Source organism: Dermacentor albipictus, chromosome 9 (assembly GCF_038994185.2).
Source record: "Dermacentor albipictus isolate Rhodes 1998 colony chromosome 9, USDA_Dalb.pri_finalv2, whole genome shotgun sequence".
Classification (NCBI taxonomy): Eukaryota; Metazoa; Arthropoda; class Arachnida; order Ixodida; family Ixodidae; genus Dermacentor; species Dermacentor albipictus.
In genome coordinates, this window is record NC_091829.1 from 56,943,788 (window position 1) to 56,958,722 (window position 14,935).

The following is a 14,935-nucleotide window of genomic DNA, read 5'->3' on the forward strand; positions in this document are numbered from 1 at the left end:
CTTGAATGAATTGTGCAGTCGGTAAAGTAACAGTGAGTCGCAACACAAACTTGAAATAAGCCACGCAAGAGAGAGAGAGAGAGAGAGAGAGAGAGAGAGAGAGAAAGAGAAGAAACATGACACAGTTATAGATTAACGATAACAGCGAACCTTACATGACAATGTAGTAGCAGTGACTGGTTGTTTATATAACCTGAATATTACTGCTGACTGCTCTGTAACTGTCTCGCTACACGTGCTGACACCTGAACGGCGGTCAGGAATGTGCGGGGCTGAGCGGAAGGAGGCAATGGGACTGGGACAGAGTTTATTGTAGAAGGAAGGAAACTGTTTAGATATTGTACAATGGGGTAAAAGTGCATAAATGAATAAATAAAAGCGACTACGACAAAGCCTTAGTTCGCTCGACAATGTGCTGGCCACTCGCCTGCTACATCCTTTGCGATGTTCTCTTCAAGGATGTTGCCTTGTCAGCTATCCTGGATCCATGAACTAAGCGCACGTCGGGCCGCAGCCTTCACATATAAGTGCGAAAATGTGCGCCTTCCAAAGAGTCTGCCGTAATAGTAGCGTACGCCTGTATAATACTGTTTGGCTCAACAGACGGGATATATGCTTCGTCGCCACCCGTAAACACGCAGATGTGGCCGCGGCCCTCGGCGTCATGAAGTTCCCGCTTCCGAACACGCGCACACACACCGCATCCTTCTCCCTCTGTACCTCCTCCCTTAATACCTGCCAGGGAGGCTATAAAAACTTCCTGCAACGAAATGGGAGGCAGCATACATCTTCGTGTGCCAGACAGCGCAGCACGCTCGTTCGCCCTGTGCGGGCCCGTCATTGCAGGGAAGGAGGCGACACGCGTTTGTTAAGGAGAGTACAACGGCCGCCCAAACGAGCCGCCGTTTTGTGGCGCGCGCGAGTTTGCGTGCAGCGCGTGCTGTAACTACAGGCGACATCTGGCGGCGAAACCCATCTCCGCAAGAGAGGAGACCGCGCGATTAACTTCGGCCTGACGGCCTAACTCGAACAGATGAACGCGGGGGGAAAGACGTGCAGAGAGTGAGGACCAATGAGACAAAAGGTAAAAAGAAAGCCGCCGGCTTGGCTGTTACGCGAACAACCTGCGCCGGAGCTAGGGGCTCGAGGTCGAGGAAAGGTTGAGGAAAGTGATCGGCCGGGCAGGTCTGGTTACGTTGCGTTTTCGACTGTGCGTGTACGCTGCGCGTTAACCTGGTTAGTGTCCGAGACAGGCATGGTCTACACTGCCTTCGCTTTCGCCCTGCTGGCACTCGCAATGACTTTGGCGGTGCTCGTTGAGCGCACAGAGGCGGTACCCGGTACGTATTGCACGGCACTGCGGTGACCGCATTTAGTGCATGCATATGTGACGCTGGAATTCGAGAACTGTTTGACTAACCATAATTTTATAAACGCATTTTGTTTTTTTGCCACGTAGTACCGTCCGTTCCTTGCAACCAGTCAGCCTTAGTCCTTCAATTTAATTTCTGCTGATTCCGTTCAGTATGGTGGCCCTGCTCTGCCGCAGAACCCCCCATATACACTTTTTCTTCCAGTTCCGCTATGCCCATGTAGTCTGTTGGTCAAACTGTGTGGTGTACGTTGAAAAAAAAAAAAAAACCTCAAGGGTGTCATGACCGGGCTTGCAGAAGTTACAGGGCTACTCAGTGTTTGAGAGAAGTAGAGTTGTTGCCAGGTTGTGCAGAGCGTGGTGTAGATTGACTCTCAAGCAACCCTTCATGACATGAATCACCCCGAACAGCTTCACTGAGACAGTGGCAGCTTCGCACGGCAGGCATCGCAGCTGCTGTCTACTTACACCGAGCACTGAAGCAAGGACTCCACCAAGGACTTAAGCAACAATGTCCTCTGCTTCCACAGTTCACGCTTTATGCAGAGGATATAGAGAAAGACGACTGGAAGTCAATGAATTAGGTTTTGATCTACCTTACATCCGTAATGGACAAAAGGTGCAACGAAAGGTCGGTGGGCTGATGTATGCGGCCGATGTAGTGCTACTAGCGTACAATGCAAGGCACTTCCAGAGACTTGGGGATATAAGTGGGAATGCAGCGACGAATCTAGGCCTTAAGTTTAGCACAATGAAATTGGGAAATATGATTGTTTTTGGTCTAGATGTAGATGTGTATGAATTCACAAAACTTACCCGTTTACTCTGTGAAAGTGTGACGTGTTATTTTTATTTTATTTTATATTATGTCACAAGAAAGCTGCAAAGTTGCGGAAACAGGGTACGGACCCCGACAAGCCTTCATGGCTTTTGTCTGCGCCCCAGCATATGTATGTGTTCTTTTATGCGAAGCATATTACGAGGGCTCAACCCAGCTCCTCAGGCGCGGCGGTGACCATGAAATCACGTGACACCGTGACGTCACGACAGAGGAGAAGTGGCTTTGGCTCAACTCTTGCAAGACGGGCTGGGTGGGAATCGAACCAGGGTCTCCGGAGTGTGGGACGGAGACGCTACCACTGAGCCACGAGTACAACGCTTCAAAGCGGTACAAAAGCGCCTCTAGTGAATGCGGTGTTGCCTTAGAAACGCGCTGTTTCTAAGGCGTGCGTCTCTTGCTCAGGCGCACATTTCGTTGCCGCGCCGAACGCTGCTTTGCTCGACGCTCACCGCGTCCAATGCGGGGCGCGTAGTCGCTGCCCTGTAGCCCATTGTCTTACACCCCTTGGCGGGTCGACGGGAACGCTGTCGCGTTCCACTCTTGAAGGCGAAGAAGTAATGCATGAGTTGTTTCTTCGTCTAGCCGAACCAAATATAGCCAAGCAACAGCAGTTCACCAGGCTAAACAGTGGTTCAACAATTAAAATAAAGGCTAGTATGCTTCGCATCCTGGGCTTAACCTTACCTAAGCCACAGCCATTTTTTTGTATCTATGCTGAAATAAATTTGAATTTAATTGAATTTAATGAATAGACTAGTAATGACGTGGTATAAATTCAAGAGGAAGTAATACCCACAGTCAAACAATTGAAATACCTGGACGCATACGTAAACGAAGGCAAGACCTGCTCAAGCGTCCACAAGATAATCTAAAAATGAAAGGGAAGCGGTATGCAGCAACAATGAAGCATGGACCACCTTGGTGTCACAGTAAATGCGAGGTGGCGCGAGGAATCGAAAAAAAAGTAATTGTGCCAATGCTAATTCGCAAGTGCGATTCTGTGCTTTAAATCAGAAAGATTGTCGGGGTTGGACATTAGCGAGAGGTCAGTGAACCGACTGGCTTTGCGGGCCCACGGTAACAGACGCGCCGAGCAAAATTAGTTTCGAAGAATGGTTAAAGTGCACAAATATCTGTACTTCAAAAGCGTGGACACGGAATGAAGGCGGAGGTCAAGAAAGTTGGCAGCCAAGTACAGGGTAATTGAAAGTGTACACAGACAACCATCAGGGAGCCATAAAGGAGAACTTGAGAGAATCAAAGACAGCAACTCGGATGCAAAGAATGGAAACAAGGAACACCATGGAAATTTACAGGCATTTCAAAGAAAATCTGCACGATAACACAAAGCCAGGGCACTGCCTTGCCATTAGAAGACCTAGATTGTGGCTCGAGGACAAAAACATACCGGACCAAATATGCGCCACATGATAAGGGCATGTGGACGCTGCAAAGAAAACCCGAAAGTGTGCTATCAAAATTGGATGAACCATGACAGAGCTATTGAATAAGTGTGCTTTTTTTAAAAAAAAATTCTATGTAGAAAAAATGGGAAGGTAGGCCTGCTAAGAGGCCGGTTTTCCCGAAAATGCACACGAGTCCTTCCATGCATAGTTATATCTGTAGCATCCGTCATCCTCGTCAGGAGGGCGAAGCGCCCTTCCAGCGATTTCCAATTACCCCTTCGTTGCGCCAGCGGACACCATCTTATGTCTGCAACGTTCTTCTACAACAGCGCAAAGGACTAGGACGAGACGAGTGCACAAACACACAGCGTTGTGTGTGTGCGCGCTCGTCTCGTCCTAGTCCTTTGCGCTGCTGTAAAAGAATGTCACACCAACTTGCCCAAGCTTCAACAGTTGTGTCTGTAAATTTCCTAGTGCGATCACCACCTCGTTTATAGTCGTCTGCCATATCATCGACTGCGCCTCCGTTCTCTTGGCACCCATCCATACACGCACGTGAGCGATGAGTGCATTCTCCGGCTCTTCTCTCTCCCGCAGAAATCATGACGGACAGAAGGTGCAAGGTCGCCGGCGAGATGTACAGGACGGCGAGGGCCGGCTGTGCCGAGACCGCATGCGACCAGCGGCCCGCGAAGGGCGGCTGCGGAGGCGGGATCGTGCGGGGTTGCTTCTGCAGACCGGGACTGCGCCGCAACCGACAGAAGGTTTGCGTGCTACCCTTCGAGTGTCCCTGAACTGTAGCGCACGAAAGACAGTCGGCAGACAGACGGCAGGAAATGAAATCAACGAGACGTGCAGCCGGTGTGCTATCCTGAGCAAAGGCCGGAGCGAAAGGATGGCGAGACAGACTATATACGAGCCCTGCGCGTGCGGACGTATGCTGGCCAGATCGAAGTAAACCTCATTACCACGACAGATGAGCGTCGAGTCCATTTATGGTGCTCAAGAAAAAGTGACACGTACAGTGTTCACGGAGTGTAACGCGACAGGGAGCATTTAACAGAGCCCTGCATATGCGCAAGGTACTCAAGAGTACCGTGTCATGTCGCTAGGAATCTGGTCACCGAAGGTGGCGTGCACTCCGATCTAAGTGTACGCGCCAAAATTACGTCAATGTGTCACGAACTGCAGCCGGTGTAAATGAAAGTATGCGTATTAGTTAAGCCTAAATTGACGCGTTTCATTCCGTGAGCACTGTGCATGAACGAAACAACGTGTGTTGTTTCATTCTTGCTGTTATTTCATACTGTAAACAAGCAGTTTATTAGCTTTGGTAAAAAGGACAAAGTGCAATGAAGTGCAACAAAAAAATATAGCCACTGACGATTAGGATACTCCATAACGTGAGATTTCAGAGCAGCTCTATAGGTGTTTTCATTTCGCGGTATATTGGCTGGCACGGACAATCTGTGTCTCGTGCCGCACGTTGCAAACGGAGCGAAGTGCGGCGCTGCTGCCTCACCAATCGGGAGGTTGCGGGAGGCAGCGCGTGGACGACGCGTGGGCGCGATTCATAGCAGCCGCCGCAAACAGACCTCCGCTCATGCAGCGCTTTGTTTCCATATACAGACGACGCGCGCTATTCTGGCGCCATCTCGCAGCCATTTTCGTCGCAGAGCCCGTCTTGCGTGGCACTACGCTCTTCTCACGCTTTCGCCGTGCCCTCCTCCTCCCCTTTACGCGTCATGGTTCCGCTGCAACCTCCTCTTCCGCTTTCCCCCTCGCGCTCTCTTCGCTATCGCCTTCTTTCACCATCCGCTGCGCTCCGCGTTCGCTCTTTCATCCTTCGCTCGGTTACACTGAGGACGCCGACGCTCGCCGCAGGAACGGGCACCTAAGAGCTGCGCTCTAAAATAGTAAAGAAAGATTACGTTAGCTTTGTGATGGGGCACCCCCTTTTGCTTCGCCGTCCTGCATACTGGCCAAAAAGTTAAGGGCATGTTGCGCCACTTCCGCCTCCTTAGAGGACGAGTGCGTCTAGGTTAAGCACTATGTCTAACCTCAGGCACAACAACAGTTCCTCTTTCTTTTTTTCCCCATAGGCTCATTTTCTGAAAACGTGGGACTCAAATGGTATCATATATATACAGCGACGCTGCGTATATACAGTGACGCTGCGTAATCACAGAAACGTAGAGACCCAGAAACGCATAAACCTTATGCCGCTTTTCGGAACTGCAGCCTCGCACACCGGGATATACGTACATCCGAATTTGGGAAAGTCCGAGCGCTCGCTCGAAGAATCGGACAACTTCCGCAGGTCGACCATCACATAAGCCGCAGTGTATCATTCACCAAACTGTAGTCTACGCGTGACGGCATAGAAGTCACGCAGCCTTCGACCATACAACATGCGAATGAGATATCGCGGAGCATTTCGGACGTTTTGGTAAGTTATACATTTTGCGGTTTGCCGCCCCCGAGCGTTATCGAACGCATGTATTGTTCTGCGCTAATGGTGCCGCGGTAAAGAGCGCTTGTTCTAGAGTCCGCTTGCCAAAGCAAGGCTTGCGTAACGCTATAGACGTGATTCCCGTTGGGAAGCAATCTGCTTTGGATCTGGGAGGATCTGTGCGCTTGAGCAACCGCCGGCGTATATCTTATTGTTCTCATCGACATGGCAATCGGCTGGGGAGACGAGGGGGCGCCGTACCTTTTGCCCTGGGCGCGGCGGGTTTATCTGCTTCAGATAAGTGACGTCTCTGGAAGACCCATCTGTCTGTGAGCCTTCGGCGCCATTTCAGCGTAAACACCGAAAGACGGCTGAATCAGATGGAACGAAAACAAACGGCGGGGGATATTGCTTGTCGATGACAGAGAACGGATAACAATATTCAAATCCACGCTCTAGCCTATTGGTCAAAGCGGCAGGCGTGGGTTGTCCAGCGCTGGGTATGTATACGTGTAGTAAATCGAAGTGGCTTATGCGTTTATCTCACGGAGGGAATGCGAAATTCTATGTTACAGCTAATCATTCTTACTGTGCTTAATTTTTTTTTCTTTCCCTTTACGCTTCATCCATTCCGTCCCTTTTAGTGATGCTCAAGATAAGACATTCGCAAAGACGCTTCCGTCTCATAAGAAAAATGCATATTTATCTTGTAAATTATTATTGTTAATCAGATTGACGTAGTAAGCAATGCACATGCACAAAGACAATACAATGACCATGGGGATAACAGCTGAAGTTTCCTCATCTGAAAATAAAGTTTACGTTCTTCTGCACATAAAGGAAAGAAGAGTTCGAGTTTGCATCCCTGAATGTGCCCGCACTGGCACAGCACGCGCTCATGTCTGATTCAGAATGATGGTCTACCACTGCTCTGAGTCGAGTGAAAAAAGAAATGGCCAGGCTTAGCTTGGTTAAGCCAAGAATGCGTTGCATATTGCGCGAGTTGGGGCCCAGCTTTTGCTCCGGCTGTCGTAACGTCACGTCACGTGGTTGCGCTTAAGGTCAATGGTGGCTGCCCGGCCGCGCCCAAGGGCTGAACTGAGTGATTGCAATATGCAACGCATAAAAATAGAAGCAACTTAATAACAAACATAGCAAACTTAAAAGAGAATAGACCCACATATGAGACGCGCAGCAATGAACAATGGCTCATACCCTCAATGGTGGCTGCCCGGCCGCGCCCAAGGGCTGAACTGAGTGATTGCAATATGCAACGCATAAAAAATAAAAAATAAAATAAAGGCAATCTGACGAGGGTCCGCGCCCTCCCACATCGATCACACACAGCTCACATGGGAACTCAAAGCGCACGTGCGCTTAACTGGCATCACGAGATGAGGCAAGGCACATGGAAGGAATAACCAGTGAAGCTGGCCAAAAGGGGCACCGTGTAAAGAGTGAACGGCACTCAAGATCGCATCGTATAGGTATCGCTGGCAGGACGAGATAGAATGAAGTCTGAATCCACGGTGCTGCAAAGGTACACCGATTCATTCGTAAGTTTCCAAACAGTGATAGCGAGAGGGCTTGTCGACTGTCTGTTGTCTGTGACTCGGAAGAGAGCCTTTGCTCAGAGACGACTTCCGAGAAGTTCTCTATCACGTGAGCTCGATATATTCGAGCAAAGAACGACGCGCTCGTTCGCATGTCATTTCGCAACTGATTTCGTGTCGCTCGATCGTTATCTCGAGGGGCTTCCGGGGAACGCTGCTGCCCTTCAAATTGTACGCGTCCCAATTGCTTCAGCTATGTCGAGTGTTTTCGAGGTGTCTGCCGCGGAAAAAGTGTCGCGCGTGCAATTGCAGCTGCACAACACATCTCATCGTAGGGGATGAACAACAATAAACAGAGATAGCGGCGTGAACACGCATCGCCCAGGTGTTTGTCAGGGTAGACGACGTCATGGTCACCCATTGTGCTTAGATGGCGGCTCTCGGCAAAGTTGTCTGGATGAAAGGCGGCATTCGGGCTGCATATTCGGCACATGTTGACGCTAAATGTTACGTATAGGAGCTCTGCGCCGTCGTTTATACAAAAGTCGGAGCCCGTACAACGCGGGCTCCGACTTTCATGACAAGTCAAAGTGGGACGCCTTGCTGAAGAGCTCGGATTTCCCAAGCCAACTACAGGCCGTCCAGAGGGCCCGCGACGTCACGGAGAATCTTCCTGTCCCGTCGTGGGCGGAGCCACCAACTTGATCGGGGAGCCTTCGGTTCCCCCCAATCAAGTTCCTCAGGACAATCTAATAAAGTTCTTGTCACTGTCACTGACCGATCGCGCTGAAACTTTGCGACAAAAAAAAAAAAATGGCGAGGCATTGAAAGCGACAGCAAGGCATCGCGTTACGCCGAAGGTCGAACATCCTTGGAAGGCGTTCTAACAACGCGCAGAGCCGATATGCTGGCGCGACGAAGCGCGCGAGGCAACTTCAGCTGCGTATATATAGCGTAAACATCGCCTTGGCAGCTACCAGGCGTCTCACGACGCTGACATCTTTATGAGCATTCATTTGACAGCTCCCCCCGATACTCTCTCTGAAATCAGTCCATATCAGTTCCTTTTTCCCGTACAAGCTACGGAGAATGACTTCTTCAATACCAGACACCAGCAATACGGAACAAATTCTTAACTTGTACCAAATTCGTACTGCCAGAATGTAAATTCAAAAAACATGTGCGAAATACGCTTTGAAACATGTAAGAACCACTCGAATAACAACATCTTTCTTTTGCTATCTTGATATATATTTCGTATTATGTATGAAATTATTTTTGTTGCCTTTGCACAAGTGTTTACAAGGATTGTGTGACATCTGTATTATATGCAATTATTTTGTGCACTAAAAGGGTTGCGTTGCGTGAATTGTATTCCTTGCCTACATTTTTGCACAGTGTTTCAGATGATTATTTTTGCTATCTGCCTGCTGCTATTTAATGGGTCCTTGGGCACTCTCAAGATGTCTGCGACATCTTTTCGCCCAAGAACTTTCGACTCGGTGCTGTTGGAAGTAAACTTGACTTGACATCATGAGGTCTGCCGCCAGAGGTGTTGCAGGTGTCGCATGGTGTACTAGATAACGGAAACACCGGAAGCAGACCGTCGACGCTTTAACTTTACTGCCTGTTCCACTCAGACTAATGCATGCAGACAACTGAACAGCAGGAATACCTCTGTTTGTTTGTGCCCACAGCACTCATGCTAGGCCACGGCTCATGCTGGCAACGGGAGGTGGAACGGTGCTCTGACTGCGCTTCAGAGCACTTCCGAGCAACTTGGCTTCACCCGCCGCGGTTGCTCAGTGGCTATGGTGTTGGGCTGCTGAGCACGAGGTCGCAGGATCGAATCCCGGCCACGGCGGCCGCATTTCGATGGGGGCGAAATGCGAAAACACCCGTGTGCTTAGATTTAGGTGCACGTTAAAGAACCCCAGGTGGTCAAAATTTCCGGAGTCCTCCACTACGGCATGCCTCATAATCAGAAAGTGGTTTTGGCACGTAAAACCCCAAATATTATTATTATATTATATAACTTGGGTTCGTCCCTTTCGCAGCCAAACGCTGTGCGCGTCTGTCTTCCATCCGCGAGCCGCGCATCTACCCTGACAGCACGGCGACGGCGACGGCGAAAACACGCCTTGAACGTCAAAAAGTACTTTAAAAAAGAAACTCTAGGGACTGTGCAACGATGGAACGAAATATGGCGTGGGTGAAACAATAAGAAATAGGAAGAGGTCAGTATGGAGTGGTGAGCGTAGAGTTGATAACCAGTTGTCGATTCGGGTAACAATAAATGTGCCAACGGAAGGGTGAACCACTCGTTGACGGTATGTGTTTCTAGTACGACGAGATTAGAAATTAACCGGCTTTGGATAGACTTGGATGACGGCACAAAGGCGTAATTGGAGATGTTTGGGAAGAGAGCTTTTGTCCTGAATGTAGTAGGCAAGAAATGCGACAGCGATAAAGATTACACAGCGTAAAAGACAACAACAACAAAACAAAATACAACAACAACAACAACAACAACAACAACAACAACAACAACAACAACAACAACAACAACAACAACAACAGCGAGTCTCGCGTTTCATATGGAAACTTTACAAGGTTGCATCGCCTTGCTTAAGCACCGAAACTCGCGGAACGTTCTCGAAATACACTTACACTCAAGTTAGGAACACGCGCGGGCATATATTTTACCTGTACACTTGCAGCAGCTCGTTTCGCAGTCATGCACGCCAACCGAAACGCTCTTGCGACAGCAAAGTTACGCCTGTTGTCTTAACGTCCTAATGTCGTCGTTTTAACGAGCCACCCGTGATTGTATTTTATTGGCGTCCCCGTCTTCGCTAGCAAATGTTACGACATGCATACCTCAGCAATTTTTTGTCCGTACATTTTTTGTTTGTGCACAACTGTGCGACCTCCCTTCGAGTCGTCAACGTACGTGGTGCTTTATGTCGCGATTCATTCGTCTCATTACGCGAAATAGAGGTGCGCTCATTGACGTTATAGCATACAGGGCATAACATCAGCTATGTTGCTGGAGTTAGCACCCAACGCGCACGCGCACACGCATAGAAAGGAAGCACGCATAAACAAACAATCAGCAGGAAACAATTCTCTAACCACGGATCGAGAGCACCGTGGAGGCAGACTACACCCGGTGAACGCTATGGCGACGAGAAAAGACGCCCCACGAGCATAGCGGTGCCAACGACGTGCTAAATGAGCGTGACATGCCAAGCAGTCGGCAAAGCTCGCACTTTTCTGTTCGTTTTGGAAATGAACGGCGCGGCGCTAGTGTCGGCGCCGCGCTTGAACGAAACGTTGGATTGAACTTTCAAAGCTGGCGATGCACCCTCAGGGCACCGCAACGGAGCTAGTTTACATATCGCGGCATCTGCCCCTGGTGCGGCGACACACGCCCTACACTCTTTCACATGTCCGTGGGGGTGCGTGCATGGGCAAACATCAACACTTAAAGACGCCTAGCACGTCATTTGAGCGGCGGGAGGTACAGCGGACCGGCGATGCCCTGGCGTGACAAGAAGCTCTCGTCCAGCAAGTACGTCGAGCAGCCATGGCCAGTGGAGTCCTGGAATGAGGACACCACCCACTCGACCTCAATAGCAACCACCTCGATGGTTCGAATAAATGTTTTTTTTTCTCTCTCTCTCTAGCAAGTGCAGCCAAATCGGAAGATTGCGACGGAAAGAGGGAATCCCTATTGGTTGTTGCGTTAGTTGGTTGATAATTGTTAAGGTGTAGTAGAACGCGAAAGAATATGAAGTAAGAAGAGGACAGGAAAGGGCGTCAGAAATAGGCAACCAAATTAAAGAATGTGTTTCATTCGAAAGTGATTTTTTTTTGCCATTGCCCAACCGCCTTTTCTAATGTCCAACAGCAGCATTGGCCAAGATTTTGGCTTACAAACAGTTCTAGCGTAAGAGGTATTTTTTGTGTGCGAATACGGCTTGAGTGCTTTCATAAGCTCAAGCGTATAGTCATGGTTATGAGGGCTTCCGAGCCCCAAAGACGCGCTCTTTCCTGTCCTTACTTCATACTGCTTCCCGTACCATTGCACCATAATAATTAATTGAGTGAATAATGGGGTTGGTCCCGGAGCATCGCTGCCGCTATCGGAGACACCGCAATGGAGGTCTCCCGATGATCTTTGGTCACGTGGGATTCTTTAAAAGGAGCACGTAAATCTAAGTATATGAGCGTTTTTAATGCGAAAGCATTGTATGCCCCATTACGCGAAAGTCCGTCGGCGTCCGTGTGGCCGAAAGATAGTACCAGAAATTCCCGACGGTGCAAGGAGTAAAAACACGTCAAGAAATGCTCGGATTACGCCAAATTTCTCAGGGACGTTCCTGTAAACAAAGCGAACTAAGGGTTTTGGAAAGAAAATTTGGCACATTTCGGCCTGGGTGGGAATCGAGTCCGGGCCTCCGGGGTGCGGTATATGCGAGCACGGTACCACGACGCCAGGGCGGTTCTACGGCTCTGGCTGCCTAAAAGGTGTGCCTAGTGTATCGTTGCAGACGCGCCTAGTGCCTAGTGCAGACGACGTTACGTCTGCAACGTGCGTCGTCGCAGACGTCATGTCGCAGCCATCTGGCTGATTACAGGGCGTCGTTGCAGACGTCACGTCGCAGCCATCTAGCTGACTACGGATATGGTCTAATGCGTGCATCATTGGGCACGTGTCGGCGCAGCCAATAGGGAGGAGGTGGCGCCACGTCATGAGCGTATAAAATGAGCGCGTTCTGACGTTTCGAGGTCTGCAAGCGGTATACAATGCTTTTCGCTTTCCCAGGCGTAGGCAGTCTTAAGTGTCTCTGTCGAATTTTTGATGTTTTTGTCTTTCGTCTAAATGTGGTCGCCACGGCCGGGAATCGAACCAGAGACCTGTGCTCACCAGAAGAACGCCACAGCGACTTGGGCGCCGCGGTGTCTGCGGCAGGCACAACGAGGAATGGCGGAAGACGTGGACTGCACTTACGTTTGCATTTAGTGCCAGCGCGGATGTATACGACTGCGAAGAGTAAATAAATGGAGCGCATGTGCACATCCTGACGCCGCGGCCTTAAACTCAGTTAAAAGAGATAAATATGGTTGGCGTTCGGCAGCGAATGCACCCCTCAACTCGGTTGGGTGAGAGCACGTGCTTTCTGCGTCGCCGCCTTTGTACGAAAAAATCTGACCACCAATTTGGTCATTGTAAATACGGGCGAAATAGACGAAGAAAGACATTGGCTTAAAGCGCACTTTGCCTGACGTCGTGGTCGGCCGAAAGTTAAGTCCAGATATTTACTTTGATGCCGCGAAAGCCATGTAACAACGACACCTGTCCGTCAGGACTCGCACGACTACTGTGTTTCGCGCAGCTTTAACGACCCGCGCTATGTAGGCGTGCTTCGTTCGAGAAGCTTCGATGTTTGTGGCAAGGTGACCTGTCCAGGTTCACATTTGAGTCGTCGTCAGCCTCCATGTCGGAAGACTCTTCAGCGTTTTCCTCAGCGTTAGCGTCCGCTTTCTAGTGCGAAGCATTCTTTGCCTCATTTTTGGCACTTTGCGATGTAGGTAGGTTCCCGCTTCCCCTCGCTTTAATCGGAAGAAAAAGAAGTTGACAGCCATTTAAATATCCTTACATGATTTGAATGCGAAACAATTAGCGCAAGTCTGATTTATTACCTTAAATTAAAACTCCACCTTAATCAACTTTGCTTTAATTTGTAACAGCCTCAATCGCCCTTAGTCCATATTTGGGAGTGGGCCGCGGCGTCCGTCAGACGCCGTGGCTGTTCTCCGTGGGATTTCGCAGTGCGAGACACAGCAGGTCCAGCGCCGGGAACGTGACCGCATTAGTTGGTCACGTGGGTTTTGGTACCATCGGATGATATAGCAACGGACGCCGGATTCTCCGCTTCACGGGGCACGCAATGCTTTCGCGTTAATAACGTGTGACCGACGGTGGAATCGAACCTCCGCGGCGCGGAGCTTAGCAGCACGCTGCTCCAACTATTAGGCCGCGACCACCCGCAAGATTGTCTAGCTCCGAATCCAGCCATCTCTTGGCTTGTTGCCAAACACTGGCGCATGTTCTTGATCATTTCTTGATCGATCTCCCATATTGGGCGCGTCCACCATGGGAGACTTGTAAGAAGCAGACGGTTTCCAGTGTGTTTAGAATCAAAACAAAACTAAATTTGAATAGTACAGCGTGGGAGCAATGTAATGTGACATATAAATAAAAATATGTATATTGTTAACAATTTTGAGATAAAATAATCTAGCCCTCTCTTTGAAACGCTAGGCGAGTGCGCCCCGTGCCGCTTCCTCGTCTTCGTTCCTCGTGGCAGCTCGCGCCCCCGAGGTGCCGTATTTGACTGAACCACATGTATACAACGTCGGCCCGCTTTCCTCAGCACTTTCCTCCTAGCGCGTTACGTAGAAATTGTGCAACGTGGCGCGGACTTCACGATCGCCCGAGTCAATCGTGCTTTAACATTTTTTTTTTCGCCGGAGTACATGCAAATGTCATCGTCGCTTTACGTACACATGACGTAGCCACAGTTACGTATGACTGCACAATACTTAGTCGCTGATGACGTCACGGTCTGCGTTTCTCTCGTCTGCGCTCGTCGTAAAGCTCAGGCATGTAATGGTTTTGCGTGGGGCATGCGTCTGTTTGTAGCATTCCGAGTGTAACCGCTTGAGCTCGAGTGAGCGTGCGGGGTGGCGTGCTATACTCTCTACGTTGTAGGTAGTAGTGTTTAGTGATTTCATTGTATGTAGTGGGGGCGTCCTCTAAAGGCCACGAGAGCCCAAAGCTCTCGTGGCCTGCAGGACCTTGAGTAAAGTTGATTTCCTTCCTTCCTTCCTTCCTTCCTTCCTTCTCGTTTGCGCTTATGCGGAAACCAACAATTACGATGTTGCAAGCTCGCCTCAAGAACGGCTGGTGTAGAAATCAAGCCGTTGCCGCCACACGATTGTCTTCAATGCTGGTCGTCGTCGGGCTGCTATCGTAACAGACTCGCACGATCGCGACCCACGCGCACAACTTCTCAATTTACGTAACGTTGGTCCACCTGGTATTTCTTCGCGGGACCCCAAACAGTACTAGATAGCCAGGCACCTGCAAAAACGCTTCGCGTAACATCGATTCCCACAGTGGCTGGGATCTGCACAACTTTTTTTTTTTTGCGTTTGGCTTGCTACCACGGATTTTTCAGCTTTTCCCGGTTTTGTCGTTCGACGGGTGCTACGTGGACTGGATCGACGATTCGCGGGAAT

The 14,935-nt window shown here is 49.8% G+C and overlaps 1 long non-coding RNA gene across 1 annotated transcript; it reads left to right on the forward strand.

Annotated features, from left to right (window-relative positions):
* The first annotated feature begins 1,048 nt into the window (after positions 1–1,048).
* Positions 1,049–4,594, forward strand: LOC135896550 (uncharacterized). The gene is made up of 2 exons (XR_010562739.2): positions 1,049–1,340; positions 4,217–4,594. It is a non-coding gene; the product is annotated as an uncharacterized lncRNA (long non-coding RNA).
* Positions 4,595–14,935: the final 10,341 nt, after the last annotated feature.